General features: G+C 39.3%; 1 pseudogene; it reads left to right on the forward strand.

Annotated features, from left to right (window-relative positions):
* The first annotated feature begins 1071 nt into the window (after positions 1-1071).
* Positions 1072-1878, forward strand: LOC132346521 (craniofacial development protein 2-like; annotated as a pseudogene).
* Positions 1879-16801: the final 14923 nt, after the last annotated feature.

The following is a 16801-nucleotide window of genomic DNA, read 5'->3' on the forward strand; positions in this document are numbered from 1 at the left end:
TCCTTGGAATTTCCCAGGCAAGAACATTGGAGAGGGTTGCTATTACCTCTCCAATTTTCCCGAATCATGGATCTAACCAGGGTCTCCTGCATTGCAGGCAGATTCTTTATAGTTTGAGCCACCAGGGAAGCCCAAATATATAGTATATATACCTTATCTATCAGATCAGATCAGATCAGTCGCTCAGTCGTGTCTGACTCTTTGCGACCCCATGAATCGCAGCACGCCAGGCCTCCCTGTCCATCATCGACTCCCGGAGTTCACTCAGACTGACGACCATCGAGTCAGTGATGCCATCCAGCCATCTCATCCTCTGTCATCCCCTTCTCCTCCTGCCCCCAGTCCCTCCCAGCATCAGGGTCTTTTCCAATGAATCAACTCTTCGCATGAGGTACCCAAAGTACTGGAGTTTCAGCTTTAGCATCATTCCTTCCAAAGAAATCCCAGGGCTGATCTCCTTCAGAATGGACTGGTTGGATCTCCTTGCAGTCCAAGGGACTCTCAAGAGTCTTCTCCAACACCACAGTTCAAAAGCATCAGTGCTTCAGCCCTCAGCCTTCTTCACAGTCCAACTCTCACATCCATACATGACCACAGGAAAAACCATAGCCTTGACTAGACAAACCTTTGTTGGCAAAGTAATGTCTCTGCTTTTGAATATGCTATCTAGGTTGGTCATAACTTTCCTTCCAAGGAGTAAGCATCTTTTAATTTCATGGCTGCAGTCACCATCTGTAGTGATTTTGGAGCCCAGAAAAATAAAGTCTGACACTGTTTCCACTGTTTCCCCATCTATTTCCCATGAAGTGGTGGGACCAGATGCCATGATCTTCGTTTTCAGAATGTTGAGCTTTCAGCCAACTTTTTCACTCTCCACTTTCACTTTCATCAAGAGGCTTTTGAGTTCCTCTTCACTTTCTGCCATAAGGGTGGTGTCATCTGCATATCTGAGGTTATTGAGATTTCTCCTGGCAATCTTGATTCCAGTTTGTATTTCTTCCAGTCCAGCGTTTCTCATGATGTACTCTGCAAATAAGTTAAATAAAGCCAAAGCAAAAACAATACCCAGCTGTGGATGTGACTGGTGATAGAAGCAAGGTCCAATGCTGTAAAGAGCAATATTGCATAGCAACCTGGAATGTCAGGTCCACGAATCAAGGCAAATTGGAAGTGGTCAAATAAGAGATGGCAAGAGTGAATGTCGACATTCTAGGAATCAGCAAACTGAAATGGACTGGAATGGGTAAATTTAACTCAGATGACCATTATATCTACTACTACGGGCAGGAATCCCTCAGAAGAAATGGAGTGGACATCATGGTCAACAAAAGAGTCCGAAATGCAGTACTTGGATGCAATCTCAAAAACGACAGAATGATCACTGTTCGTTTCCAAGGCAAACCATTCAATATCACAGTAATCCAAGTCTATGCCCCGAGCAGTAACACTGAAGAAGCTGAAGTCGAACGGTTCTATGAATACCTACAAGACCTTTTAGAACTAACACCCAAAAAAGATGTCCTTTTCATTATAGGGAACTGGAATGCAAAAGTAGGAAGTCAAGAAACACCTGGAGTAACAGGCAAATTTGGCCTTGGAATACAGAATGAAGCAGGACAAAGACTAATAGAGTTTTGCCAAGAAAATGCACTGGTCATAACAAACACCCTCTTCCAACAACACAATAGAAGACTCAATACATGGACATCACCAGATGGTCAACAGCAAAATCAGATTGATTATATTCTTTGCAGCCAAATATAGAGAAGCTCTGTACAGTCAGCAAAAACAAGACTTGGAACTGACTGTAGCTCAGATCATGAACTCCTTATTGCCAAATTCAGCCTTAAATTGAAGAAAGTAGAGAAAACCACTAGACCATTCAGGTATGACCTAAACCATATCCCTTATGATTATACAGTGGAAGTGAGAAATAGATTTAAGGGCCTAGATCTGATAGATAGAGTGCCTGATGAACTATGGAATGAGGTTAGTGACATTGTACAGGAGACAGGGATCAAGACCATTCTCATAGAAAAGAAATGCAAAAAAGCAAAATGGCTGTCTGGGGAAGGCTTACAAATAGCTATGAAAAGAAGAGAAGCAAAAAGTAAAGGAGAAAAGGAAAGATATAAAGATCTGAATGCAGAGTTCCAAAGAATAGCAAGAAGAGATAAGAAAGCCTTCTTCAGCGATCAATGCAAAGAAATAGAGGAAAACAACAGAATGGGAAAGACTAGGGATCTCTTCAAGAAAATCAGAGATACCAAAGGAACATTTCATGCAAAGATGAGCTCGACAAAGGACAGAAATGGTATGAACCTAACAGAAGCAGAAGATATTAAGAAGAGATGGCAAGAATACACAGAAAAACTGTACAAAAAAGATCTTCTTGACCCAGATAATCACGATGGTGTGATCACTGACCTAGAGCCAGACATCCTGGAACGTGAAGTCAAGTGGGCCTTAGAAAGCATCACTACGAACAAAGCTAGTGGAGGTGATGGAATTCCAGCTGAGCTATTTCAAATCCTGAAAGATGATGCTGTGAAAGTGCACTCAATATGTCAGCAAATTTGGAAAACTCAGCAGTGGCCACAGGACTGGAAAAGTTCAGTTTTCATTTCAATCCCAAAGAAAGACAATGCCAAAGAATGCTCAAACTACTACACAATTGCACTCATCTCACACGCTAGTAAAGTAATGCTCAAAATTCTCCAAGCCAGGCTTCAGCAATATGTGAACCGTGAACTTCCTGATGTTCAAGCTGGTTTTAGAAAAGGCAGAGGAACCAGAGATCAAATTGCCAACATATGCTGGATCATGGAAAAAGCAAGAGAGTTCCAGAAAAACATCTATTTCTGCTTTATTGACTATGCCAAAGCCTTTGACTGTATGGATCACAATAAACTGTGGAAAATTCTTCAAGAGATCTGGGAATACCAGATCACCTGATCTGCCTCTTGAGAAATTTGTATGCAGGTCAGGAAGCAACAGTTAGAACTGGACATGGAACAACAGACTGGTTCCAAATAGGAAAAGGAGTTTGTCAAGGCTGTATATTGTCATCCTGCTTATTTTATTTAACCTTATCTATACTTAACATATATAAGTATATAATATTTATAACATATAGCTTACATATGAGTGTGTTTAAAAAATAGATTATAGGTGAAAGATATATAATACTTATAATGTATAGTTTACATATGAGTGTGTTTAAAAAGTAGATAATAGGTGAAAGATTTCCCAGCCTTTTGAATGGGAGAAGTTAATACCACTACAAACCTTATACTTAGTCTCTCAGTCATGTCTGACTCTTTGTGACCCTTTAGACTGTAGCCCGCCAGGCTCCTCTGTCCATGGGATTTTTCAGGCAGGCATACTGGATTGGTTGGCCATTTTCCTCCTCCAAGGGATCTTCCCAACCCATGGATTGAACCCACATCTCCTATCTCCTACATTGCAGGTGAATTATTTACCCGCTGAGCCATTTATAATCAATAGAGTTTTACAAATTGATCAGGAAAGCCCATAAACTCACAAAAATGGGTAGATGTGAAAAATCAAAGGAGAAAAATCTAAGCTGATCATATTCATACTAAACAATACCCACTTCACTAGTATTCAGAGAAAGATGTATGCAGTAACAAAGATCATATTTTTCACTCCTTAGATTGTCAAAAATAAAAGTGTTGGTAAGGTTAACAAGAAACTGATACTTTCATATGTAGCTGCTCAGCACATGAATTGCTGTATTGTTATAATTTGGTAATAGCTATTTAAAAATCACATTTTTAAAATTTTGCAATCTTACTTTGATACTCTCTTCTATAAAAATAGAAGCATCATGTTTAAGAAGGTTCATTACAGCATTGTTTTTAGAAGCAAAGTACTGGAAATGAACATCCATCAGTAGTGTGTCGTTGCTATTGTTCAGTCACTATGTCGTGTCTGAGTCTTTGCAACCCCATGGACTGCAGCTCTCCAGGTTTCCCTGTCCTTCACTATCTCCTGGAGTTTGCTCACATTCATGTGCATTGAGTTGGTGATGCTAACTATCTCATCTTCTGCCACCCTCTTCTCCTCTTGCCTTCAATCTTTCCCAGCATCAGGTGGGAAAAGACAACTCTTTCCTAATGAGTCATCTCTTCACATCAGGTGGCCAAAGCATTGAAGCTTCAGCTTCAGCATCAGTCCTACCAGTGAATATTCAGGGTTGATTTCTTTTAAGATTGACTGGTTTGATCTCCTTGGAGTCGACAGAACTCTTTAGAGTCTTCTCTAGCACCACAATTCAAAAGCATCAATTCTTTAGCACTTAGCATTTATGGTCCAGCTCTCACCTCTGTACATGACTACTGGAAAAATCATAGCTTTGACTATGCTTGCACAAATTATGTTAATACTGATCATGTAGAATATTATGCAGTTATCTAAAAGAGTGAGTTAGATACCATAGTCCTGAAGGGATGCCCAGAATGCATTGTTTAGTAAAATAAGCAATTTGCCCAGTAGTATCATAAATATTTCTGTAAAAATCAAAGACCCCATGACGTTCATTCTGAATTCTTTTATATGTGTATGGATGGTCTATATTTGTCTTCCTTGGCCATAAGAAAGGATGAAGATTATACCTAAAAGATTATACTTAAAAGGTACATAATCCTGAAAGGATTCTATCCAACAGGTTGGTATTGGTGGCTTTAAGTTTATAAGAAAGATTGAAAGAGGAGGAAGGGGGCTGATTGTCTCATTTTGTCCTGCTAGTTACAATGAATTTGTGTTATTTTGCAATACAGAGAAAATGGAAGAAACACTGAAAGAACAGTATCTTTGATCTGCTGATGTCCCCTTTTCTAAATGACCAGTTTATGCACTTTTTCTCATTCTGTACTTTTTATTGGGCTTGGATGTATTTTCAAGATGGGGCAGAGATAAATGTGAATTTGTTTTTTCATTTAAACCAGAAGCCTGGATTTTTGTTTTGAATAATCATTCTGGTAAAATGTCCATTATCTCCCATTTGTGAGGACAGAGTTACTATAAACAAAGATTGTCCACATGTTCTCAGAGTTGGGCTGGCCTGGGAGTACTGACGGGTGTGGAGTAAAGGGATCATACTGGGAAAAGTCCTTTCAGGGACAAAGCAAAATTGAAGCTGAAGCAGAGAAAATCTGTTTGGTTTTCCCAAATCTTCTTGGGAAAGGGGGGCTGTCTTCCAGCCTGCTTCCTGGCATGGCTTCTGTTTCACTTTGAGTTTCCTCACAAGTTGAGAGGATGTCCAGGTCTCTTTCTAATCTATGAAGTTTGACGAATTAAAAAATAATAGTTTTAGAACAAAGACTTAGAGTGTGTTGCTGGAATAGCTCATGTAACATGAGAGGTAATCTTTCTAAATATGTGAAATACTTTTCCAATTAAACCATTCAAGCTTAGAGTTTGTTATTATTATTTCTTTTTAAATTATTTGTTATGTATCTTATTGAAATACAGTTGACATGCAATATTATGTTTATATAATACATACTTTCATAGTATACATACATATACATACTTTCATAGTATACATATATATATATAGAAATTTTTTTCTTACTGCACCATGTAAATCGGAAAGGATTTTAAATTGAAGAGTACTGTAAAACTCAGATAAGTACTTTACCAAGAATCAAAATAAGTTCGTTCTCTCTCTTGTTTTGGTTTTTCTAGTTTTTTTTTTTTTTGCCATGCTGCACAGCTTGTGGGATCTTAGATTCCTGATCAGGGATTGAGCCTGAGGGCCAGGTAGTGGAAGCCTGGAGCCCTAACCACTGGACAACCAGGGAATTCCAGAGTTTTTAAGTATGATTTGCATGTTTAGGGGTAGTGTCAATTTTTGTCCTTGGTTATATTCCATTTAGGCCCTCTATTCCAAGTTGAGTTTTTATTGTGAATAAACAGTGTTTTTAGTTCATCAGGATTTCATATGAGTTTAAAAATATATATATATAATTAATTTTCTTTGTAATTTAGTCTTTTGTCTCTGCATCTTAGTTCTAGTTTTGTCATATTTGCCTAGTATTCTGAAAGTTTATCCAATTAATTGGTTAGTTTCAAAGAACCATCTATTTTCTTATTCTTTCTTTGTTTTTAATTTGTACGTTTTCCTCTGGTGGCTCAGAGGTTAAAGCATCTGCCTGCAATGTGGGAGACCCGGGTTGGATCCTGGGTTGGGAAGATCCCCTGGAGAAGGAAATAGCAACGCACTCCAGTATTTTTGCCTGGAGAATCCCATGGAGGGAGGAGCCTGGTAGGCTACAGTCCATGGGGTCACAAAGAGTCGGACACAACTGAGCAACTTCACTTTCAGAACTAACTTTATTTTCCAAGTAGAAGTCTTTATTTAACTCCTTATTTAAATTCACTCCTAACGCAGTATTGAGAGAATTATTTTATGAATTTTTCTCACCTTTGCTTCTTATGTTTGGCTGTGATGATAAGTGGAACTCTTAATTTCTCTTTCTGATAGTTTGTTGTTATAGTATAGAAATGCAACACATTCCTGCATATTAGTTTTGTATCCTGAAACTTTACCCAATTTATTGATGAGCTCTAGTAGATTTCTGGTGGCATTCTGGGAGATTTCCTCCGGTCTAGAGTCTTTCTTTTTTGAAGTATAGTTGGTTTACAATGTGTGACAGTTTCTGGTGTGCAGCAAAGTGATTCAGATTCTTTTCCATTACAGGTTATTACAAAGTATTGAATATAGTTTCCTGTGCTGTGCAGTCGGACCTTGTTGTTTATTTATTTTGTACATAATTGTATGTATATGATAATTCCAATCCTAATTTATTTCTCCTGCTGTAGATTCAGTATTTAAATTTAACTTCAAATTAAAATTGCCAAATTTTTTATTTTATTTTATTTTATTTTTAAACTTCACGACATTGCATTAGTTTTGCCAAACATCGAAATGAATCCGCCACAGGCACACCTGTGTTCCCCATCCTGAACCCTCCTCCCTCCCGCCTCCCCATACCCTCCCTCTGGGTCGTCCCAGTGCACCAGCCCCAAGCATCCAGCATCGTGCATTGAACCTGGACTGGCGACTTGTTTCATACATGATATTATACATGTTTCAATGCCATTCTCCCAAATCATCCCACCCTTTCCCTCTCCCACAGAGTCCATAAGACTGATCTATACATCAGTGTCTCTTTTGCTGTCTCGTACACAGGGTTATTGTTACCATCTTTCTAAATTTCATATATATGCGTTAGTATACTGTATTGGTGTTTTTCTTTCTGGCTTACTTCACTCTGTATAATAGGCTCCAGTTTCATCCATTGCATTAGAACTGATTCAAATGTATTCTTTTTAATGGCTGAGTAATACTCCATTGTGTGTATGTACCACAGCTTTCTTATCCATTCATCTGCTGATGGGCATCTAGGTTGCTTCCATGTCCTGGCTATTATAAACAGTGCTGCGATGAACATTGGGGTACATGTGTCTCTTTCCCTTCTGGTTTCCTCAGTGTGTATGCCCAGCAGTGGGGTTGCTGGATCATAAGGCAGTTCTATTTCCAGTTTTTTAAGGAATCTCCACACTGTTCTCCATAGTGGCTGTACTAGTTTGCATTCCCACCAACAGTATAAGAGAGTTCCCTTTTCTCCACACCCTCTCCAGCATTTATTGCTTGTAGACTTATGGATCACAGCCATTCTGACTGGCGTGAAATGGTACCTCATAGTGGTTTTGATTTGCATTTCTCTGATAATGAGTGGTGTTGAGCATCTTTTCATGTGTTCGTTAGCCATCTGTATGTCTTCTTTGGAGAAATGTCTATTTAGTTCTTTGGCGCATTTTTTGATTGGGTCATTTATTTTTCTGGAGTTGAGCTGTAGGAGTTGCTTGTATATTTTTGAGATTAGTTGTTTGTCCGTTGCTTCATTTGCTATTATTTTCTCCCATTCTGAAGGCTGCCTTTTCACCTTGCTAATAGTTTCCTTTGTTGTGCAGAAGCTTTCAAGTTTAATTAGGTCCCATTTGTTTATTTTTGCTTTTATTTCCAATATTCTGGGAGGTGGGTCATAGAGGATCCTGCTGTGATATATGTCGGAGAGTGTTTTGCCTATGTTCTCCTCTAGGAGTTTTATATTTTTTCTAAGTATACCATTGTACCTTTCTATTGATATATTTTTTTAAATTTAGTGACTGAGTAAAATTTTTCAATTTAGAGTTTATACTTGCTCCTTTTCAATTCTGTCTATTCTTTTTCCCCCTAAAACAACCAATACTTTTCTCAGGAATTCTATTCCTTCTTTTATTTTTTTCTAGCATTCTGAACATTCTAATTTCAATGTTTCTTTCTGGCTTCTTTGTTATATGAATATATATATATATATATATATATATATATATATATATGGGTGTGAATTATCACATTTATTTTGCCTGCTGATTTACTCTCAGGGTATTGAAGAGTGAGGTCTCAGAAATCAGATTGCCTTAATAGGCAATATTAAGAAATATTGCAATATTAAGAAATAAATATGAATCATAATAGAATTATGATTCCACTGCTGTGTGAGTTTGGATAAGTCAGTTACTTATGTGTACCTCAGTTTCCTCACTTGTGAAATAGAGATAATAGTTTCTTCCTCAAGGAGTTGTTGACATGGTGAAAAAAGTTAATACAGTTCACCTTTGAATACCATGGATTTGAACTTCATGTGTTCACACATACAAGAATTAAAAAAAATAAATACAGTAGTATGTGATTCGTGGTTGATTGAATCTGTGAATGTGGAACCATGGATATGTAGGGCCAGCTATGGGGCTTAAGCATAGGTCATAGGCCCTGGAACCAAGGCCTCCCATATATGGAGGAAAACTGTGTATGTAAATCACTTTTCTGATGCTTTGAGTATGGTAAATTATAATTATTTTCCATTGCAAATGAACAAAACTTCAAGTAGGTACAGATTTAGGGCCTCACATCATTGCTCCACACCCTCCTCAGAGGCCTTTTCATTTCCTATCAGCTTTACAAAAGGCTGATTTGTATTCTTTGGCAAGTAACAATTGTTTATTTACTTTCCCCCATCGTTGGAACAATTTCATTGTCCTGAAAATACGATATGTCTAGGTAATGAATATTTTTCATGAATTCTCATTATTAATATATCTCAGTGTCTTTTCTTAGGTCTTTTTCCAATAAGGAAAGTTTCCTTTTGTAATGTCAGAGAAGGCAATGGCACCCCACTCCAGTACTCTTGCCTGGAAAACCCCATGGATGAAGGAGCCTGGTGGGCTGCAGTCCATGCAGTCGCTAAGAGTCGGACATGACTGAGCAACTTTACTTTCACTTCTCACTTTCATGCATTGGAGAAGGGAATGGCAACCCACTCCAGTGTTCTTGCCTGGAGAATCCCAGGGACGGTGGAGCCTGGTGGGCTGCTGTCTATGGGGTCTCATAGAGTCGGACACGACTGAAGTGACTTAGCAGCAGCAGCAGCCTTTTGTAATATACTTGGTTATTATTTCTGTCCTCTGTGGCTGGACATTTGTGTTTCCACCCTCAATTCATATGGTGAAGATTAATATCCAAGGTAATGGTATCTGGTTGCTATTGCTTAAAGTCATATCTGATTTTTTTTGCTACCCCATGAACTGCCAGCCTCCTCCATTCATCGGATTTCCAAGGCAAGAATACTGGAGTGGGTTGCCATTTCCTTTTTTAGGAAATCTTCCCAACCCAGGGATCGAACTCTTGCCTCGCATTGCAGGCAGATTCTTTACTGTCTGAGTGATCAGGGAAGGCCCGACTGTATAGAGAAATCAGTTCAGTTGAGTTGCTCCATTGTGTCTGACTCTTTGCGACCCCATGGAGTGCAGCACTCCAGGCTTCCCTTTCCATCACCAATTCCTGGAGCTTGTTCAAACTCATGTCCATTGAATCAGTGATGCCATCCAACCATCTTGTCCTCTGTCATTCCCTTCTCCTCCTGCCCTCAATCTTTCCCAGCATCAGGGTCTTTTCAAATGATTCAGTTCGTCACATCAGGTGCCCAAAGTATTGGAGTTTCAGCTTCAGCATCAGTCCTTCCAATGACTATTCAGGACTGATTATCATTAGCATTGACTGGTTTGATCTTCTTGCAGTCCAAGTGACTCTGAAGAGTCTTCTCCAACACCACAGTTCAAAAGCATCAATTCTTTGGTGCTCAGACTTTTTTACGGTCCAATTCACACATCCATACATGATTATTGGAAGAACCATAGCTTTGACTAGATGAACCATTGTCAGCAAAGTAATGTCTCTGCTTTTTAATACACTGTCTAGGTTGGTCATAGCTTTTCTTCCAAGGAGCAAGTGTCTTTTAATTTCATGGCTGCAGTCACCATCTGCAGTGATTTTGAAACCCTCCAAAATAAAGTCTCTCACTGTTTCCATTGTTTCCCCATCTATTTGCCATGAAGTGATGGGACTAGATACTATGATCATAGTTTTTTGCATGTTGAGTTTTAAGCCAGCTCTTTCATTCTCTTCTTTCACTTTCATCAAGAGGTTCTTTAGTTCTTCTTTGCTTCCTGCCTTAAGGGTGGCCTCATCTGCATATCTGAGGTTATTGATATTTCTCCCAGAAATCTTGATTCCAGCTTGTACTTCATCCAGCCAGGCATTTCATATAATGTACTCTGCATAGAAGTTAAATAGGCAAGGTGACAATATACAGCCTTGACATATTCCCTCCCAATTTGGAAACAGTTCGTTGTTCATCTCCATTTCTAACTGTTGCTTCTTGACCTGCATACAGATTTCTCAAGAGGCAGGTAACTTGGCCTGTTATTCACAACTCTTTAAGAATTTTCCCCAGTTTGTTGTGCTCCACATAGTCAAAGGCTTTGGCATAGTCAATAAAGCAGAAGTATATGTTTTTCTGGAATTCGCTTGCTTTTTTTATGATCCAATGAATGTTGGAAATTTGATTTCTGGTTCCTCTGCTTTTTATAAATACAGATTGAACATCTGGAAGTTCTCAGTTCACATACTATTGAAGCGTAGCTTGAAGAGTTTTGAGCATTACTTTGCTAGCATGTGAGATGAGTGTAATTGTGTGGTAGCTTGATCATTCTTTGGCATTGCCTTTCTTTGGGATTGGAATGAAAACTGACCTTTTCCAGTCCTGTGGCCACTGCTGAGTTTTCCACATTTGCTGGCATATTGAGTGCAGCACTTTCACAGCATCATCTTTTAGGATTTGAAATAGCTCAACTGGAATTCCATCACCTCCACTAGCTTTGTTCATAGTGATGCTTCCTAAGGGTCACTTGACTTTGAATTCCATGATGTCTGGCTCTAGGTGGCTCAGATCATGAACTCTGTATTGCAAAATTCAGACTTAAATTGAAGAAAATAGAGAAAACCACTAGACTATTCAGGTATGATGTGAGTCAAATCCCTTACAATTATACAGTATAAGTGACAAATAGAATCAAGTGATTAGATCTGATAGAGTGCCTGAAGAACTATGGGCGGAGGTTCATGATGTTGTACAGGAGGCAGTGATTGAAACTATTCCCAAGAAAAAGAAATGCAAAGGGAAAAATGGTTGTCTGAGGTGGTCTTACAAGTAGCTGAGAAAAGAAGAAAAGCAAAAGGCAAAGGAGAAAAGGGAAGGTATATGCATGTGAATGCAGAGTTCCAAAGAATAGCAAGGAGAGATAAGAAAAACTTCCAAAGTGATCAATTCAAAGAAATAGAGGAAAACTAAATATCTCTTCAAGAAAACTAGAGATACACCAAGGGAACATTTCATGCAAAGATGGGCACAATAAAGGACAGAAATGGTACGAGCCTAAAAGAAACAGAAGATATTAAGAAGAGGTGGCAAGAATACACAGAAAAACTATACAAAAAAGATCTTCATGACCCAGATAACCACGATGGTGTGATCACTGACCTAGAGCCAGACATCCTGGAATGTGAAGTCAAGTGGGCCTTAGAAAGCATCAGTACGAACAAAGCTAGTGAAGGTGATGGAATTCCAGCTGAGATATTTCAAGTCCTAAAAGATGACTCTGTGAAAGTATTGGGAAATGGAGGTAATTGAATCATGATGGTGGAGGCTTCCTGAATGGTGCTAGTTTCTTTATAAGAAAAGACCTTGCTTTTTTTTTTTTTCTCTCCTTCTCTGCCTGGTGAGAATACAAAGATAAGACAACCATCTGCAAACCAGGAAGCGGGTCCTCACCATACCCAGGATCTACCAGCTCCTTGATCTTGGACTTCCCAAGATCTCACAGAACTGTGAGAAATAAATCTTAGTTTAATTTATCCAGTCTATAGTGATCAGTCATAGCAGCCTGAGTTAAGACACTGCTACTTGCTGTATTTTCTTAATTTCTGTAAGCCCATTTCCTCATTTAACAATTAGGAAAAATAATACCTATCTCACAGGATTGTACTGAGAATTAGTCATGCAAAAGTATGTAACGAGTCTCGCCCTGTGCCACATTAATAAATCATGTGTCCACATTAGCAATATAACTGAAAAGTATGACAGGCAAATTCTTAAAGGAGTACTTGCTGTTTGCATTTTAAATATTTTCTTCTCTAAAATTCTGTCATGTATTGGTTTTTAAACAATAGCAGAAAACACTCTCTCAGAGGAACAGGTATACAGCAGACACTCGGTAAATGGCTATGCTTCTCTTCTGTGCTTTTCTGAACTTGAATCCATACTTTATCTTTTTAGCCTCTCACCATATACATCATCATGTGCCTTCTTATTTTTGCCTCTTTCCCTTCTCCATGGAATGCCACATTTCAGTTTTGTCTTTTGTGGTGTTAATTCAATGTGATGACAGTGTGTGTGTTTGTATGTGTGTGTTTAAATTTGGCTATCACATTAAAAAGCAACACCTCCAGGGTATCTCTTTACTTCTCCCTTTGTCTTGTCAGGTTACAGTCTCCCCCCTGGAGCAGTATTTTGATTTCAAAAGCTGTGTGCTCTTCTTTTCCTTAATTTATCAGAGTATAGTTGATTCACACTGTTGCATTTGCTTCTGCTATACAGCAAAGTGTGTCAGTTATATGTACATTGGGTGGGTCAAAGCGTTTGTTTGGGTTTTTCTGTAACATGGAAAAATTCAAATGAACTTTTTGGCCAACCCAATACATATATCCAGTCTTTTTAAGATTCTTTTCCCATGGAGGTCATTACAAAGTATTGAGAAGAATTTCCTGTGATATACTGTAGGTCCTTATTAGTTATCTATTTTATGCATAACAGTGTGTGTTTGTCAATCACAGTCTCCCAATTTATCCCTCCCCCTCCAACCCTGCTTCCCCAACCCGTCCTCCCCTGCCCCAGTAATCGTAAGTGTGTTTTATACATCTGTATTGCTATTTCTGTTTTGTAAATAAGTTCATTTGTACTTTTTTTTCTTTTTTTAGATTCCACACTTAATTGTTATCATATGATGTTTGTCTTTTATATCACTTAGCATGACTTTCTCTAGATTCACCCATGTTGCTGCAAATGGCATTATTTTATTCTTTTTTATGGCTGAATAATACTCCATTGCATGTATGTGCCACGATTTCTTTATCCATGTCTCTGTTGGTGGCCATTTGGGTTGTTTCTGTGACCTGGATACTGTAAACAGTGCTGCAGTGAACATGGGGGTTCCTGTAGTCTCGGAATATTGTTTATTTCAGTGATTTTGCTTCAGAAGATTTCTCCTTGCCTACATGATCTTTTCAGGTATAGTGGATTTAATATTGATAACTTTCCCTTTTCTACTTGTGGCTTTTGAATCAATCATTTTGATTTTATTACAACTCATCGAGGATTGCTTCCTCTAGTGCACTAGGCTATTAGAGTAGGCTAGTATGGATCTTTTTGGAAAGATAGCTGGGAATTTTGTTTCGGAGTTTGATTTTTCAAGGTATTTGTAATTTGCGAATAAAAAGAAATTTAAGCTCTCATGATGTGAAATATTATAAAGTATGGTTTGTCTGTAATTTCTGTGTGATACAGATTCTATGATAGTCATCTTTGGCTAATTGATATCTCCCTGTTACCAACAGAGATTTTCTCTATTGCATCAAAATACTAAATACTTAATGACAGTATTCTATTCAAGCCTAAAACATATCCTCAAAGGAGATCAGGCTCAAGAAAATTGCCTACATTTACCAGCATTGGTATGCTATTATTAAAATTATCTCTAAACTCTTACAAGTATACCAAACACAAAACCCAAAACAGGTACATTCTGTTTTCTCACATTTGTAATTACAAAGCAGGGAGATATTTCAGAAACTTCATCTATGTGATAAACTTTGGGATCTTGTTGTTTAGCTGCTAAGTCCTGTCAGACTCTTTTGTGACACCATGGACTGTAGCCTATCAAGCTTGTCTGTCCGTGGAAATTCCTAGGCGTTATACTGGAGTGGGTTGGCATTTCTTTCTCCAGAGAATCTTCCTGATATAGGGATGGAATCCACATCTCCTGAATTGATAGACAAATCCTTTACCACTGAGCTACCAGTTCAGTTCAGTTCAGTTGCTCAGTTGCGTCCGACTCTGTGCAACCCCATGAACCACAGCATGCCAGGCCTCCTGGTCCATCACCAACTCCTGGAGTCCACCCAAACCCATGTCCATTGAGTCGGTGATGCCATCCAGCCATCTCATCCTCTGTCGTCCCTTCTCCTCCTGCCCCCAATCCCTCCCAGCATCAGAGTCTTTTCCAATGAGTTAACTCTTCACATGAGGTGGCCAAAGTACTGGAGTTTCAGCTTCAGCATCATTCCTTCCAAAGAAATCCCAGGGCTGATCGCCTTCAGAATGGACTGGTTGGATCTCCTTGCAGTCCAAGGGACTCTCAAGAGTCTTCTCCAACACCACAGTTCAAAAGCATCAATTCTTCGGTGCTCAGCCTTCTTCACAGTCCAACTCTCACATCCATACATGACCACAGGAAAAACCATAGCCTTGACTAGACGAACCTTTGTTGGCAAAGTAATGTCTCTGCTTTTTAATATGCTGTCTAGGTTGGTCATAACTTTCCTTCCAAGGAGTAAGCGTCTTTTAATTTCATGGCTGCAGTCACCATTTGCAGCGATTTTGGAGCCCCCAAAAATAAAGTCTGACACTGTTTCCACTGTTTCTCCATCTATTTGCCATGAAGTGATGGGGCCTGATGCCAAGATCTTAGTTTTTTGAATGTTGAGCTGTAAGCCAACTTTTTCACTCTCCTCTTTCACTTTCATCACAAGGCTTTTTAGTTCTTCTTCACTTTCTGCCATAAGGGTGGTGTCATCTGCATATCTGAGGTTATTGAGATTTCTCCCGGCAATCTTGATTCCAGCTTGTGCTTCCTCCAGCCCAGCCTTTCTCATGATGTACTCTGCAGTACAGGGTGACAATATACAGGCTTGACGTACTCGTTTTCCTATTTTGAACCAGTCTGTTGTTCTATGTCCAGTTCTAACTGTTGCTTTCTGACCTGCATACAGGTTTCTCAAGAGGCAGGTTAGGTGTTCTGGTATTCCCATCTCTTTCAGAATTTTCCACAGAGAAGCTCAAACTTTGGAATACCATTTTGTTAGTTACTAATGCTATTCATGGTGAAGGGGCATGATTTCTTTTCCTTGGTATGGAAATGAAATTCTTGAGCTTGAAAAGTAATTTTCTTCTAACTGGAGAGAAAATGGACAGCAATGTACTCCTGAGATGAATAGGATTCATGAGTGTTTGATATGAGAAGCCAAGCTCGAAATATCAAGGAAAGCAAGTAAAAGGCTCTAGCCTTGACCGAACTTGGTTGTCTGTGTGCTTCTATCCTGTGGAATTGGAAAATGACTTTTATACAAAGCCAGCTTTTAAAAGGATATCATTTTCTATATGACTAACTCATCTATTATACTGCCAGAATCTTAAGTTCTGTGGCAGAAACTCATATCTGGCACGTGTGACCGGGAAGCGTCACACCAGGTTTTACATGTATGAGAAGGTAGGGTAGCCACAGCACTACACATGGCAGGAATGGGTGGTATTAGAATTGTGGTCCTAATGGGAAATAACCTTGCAAGAAGGAATCTACTAAACATTTCCTGGGGACCAGTCTCTGTGTGAGGCCTTTCCTGGTGGCTCAGTGGTAAACAATTTGCCTGCAGTGCAGGAGATGAGACTTTGACCCCTGGTCTGGGAAGATGTCCTGGAGAAGGCAATGGCTACCCACTCCAGTATTGTTGCCTAGGAAATGTCACGGGCAGAGGAGCCTGGTGAGCTACATACAGTCCACAGGCTCATAAAGAGTCGAACACGACTGAGTGATTGAACAATAATCTCTGTATGAGGCACTTACATAGATGTTAGCCCATTTAATCAGGACAGGTATTCTGCCAGACAAGTGTTGTTGTTCCTTTTTTTTTTTTAATAAATGAGAAAGCCAAGGGACCTTGGTGCAATAGTAAGACCCCTGGACTGGAGCTGGAAGACCAGGTCTTAGTCCCAGATCTTTCACTTAATGATTGAGTGGCCTTGGAAAAGTTGCTCATTCTCTGTCATCCTTGTGGCCTTGGCCCTGGAGATGCTGAGGTCCTTCCAGCTCTGACACTCCTGGCTGAGTCTATTTCACTGCTCGCTAGTCTACTCCACACAGACCAGACACTGCTGGCAGACATTGTGTGTTGCCTCACGTTGATGTGATTGTGGGTTACAAATATACTCATTCTTTGAGTATGCCAACTGCTCTTTTCAGAATACACCAGAGCCCAATACCCCACCAGAAGCTGGCT

Source organism: Bos taurus, chromosome 11, assembly GCF_002263795.3.
Source record: "Bos taurus isolate L1 Dominette 01449 registration number 42190680 breed Hereford chromosome 11, ARS-UCD2.0, whole genome shotgun sequence".
Lineage (NCBI taxonomy): Eukaryota > Metazoa > Chordata > Mammalia > Artiodactyla > Bovidae > Bos > Bos taurus.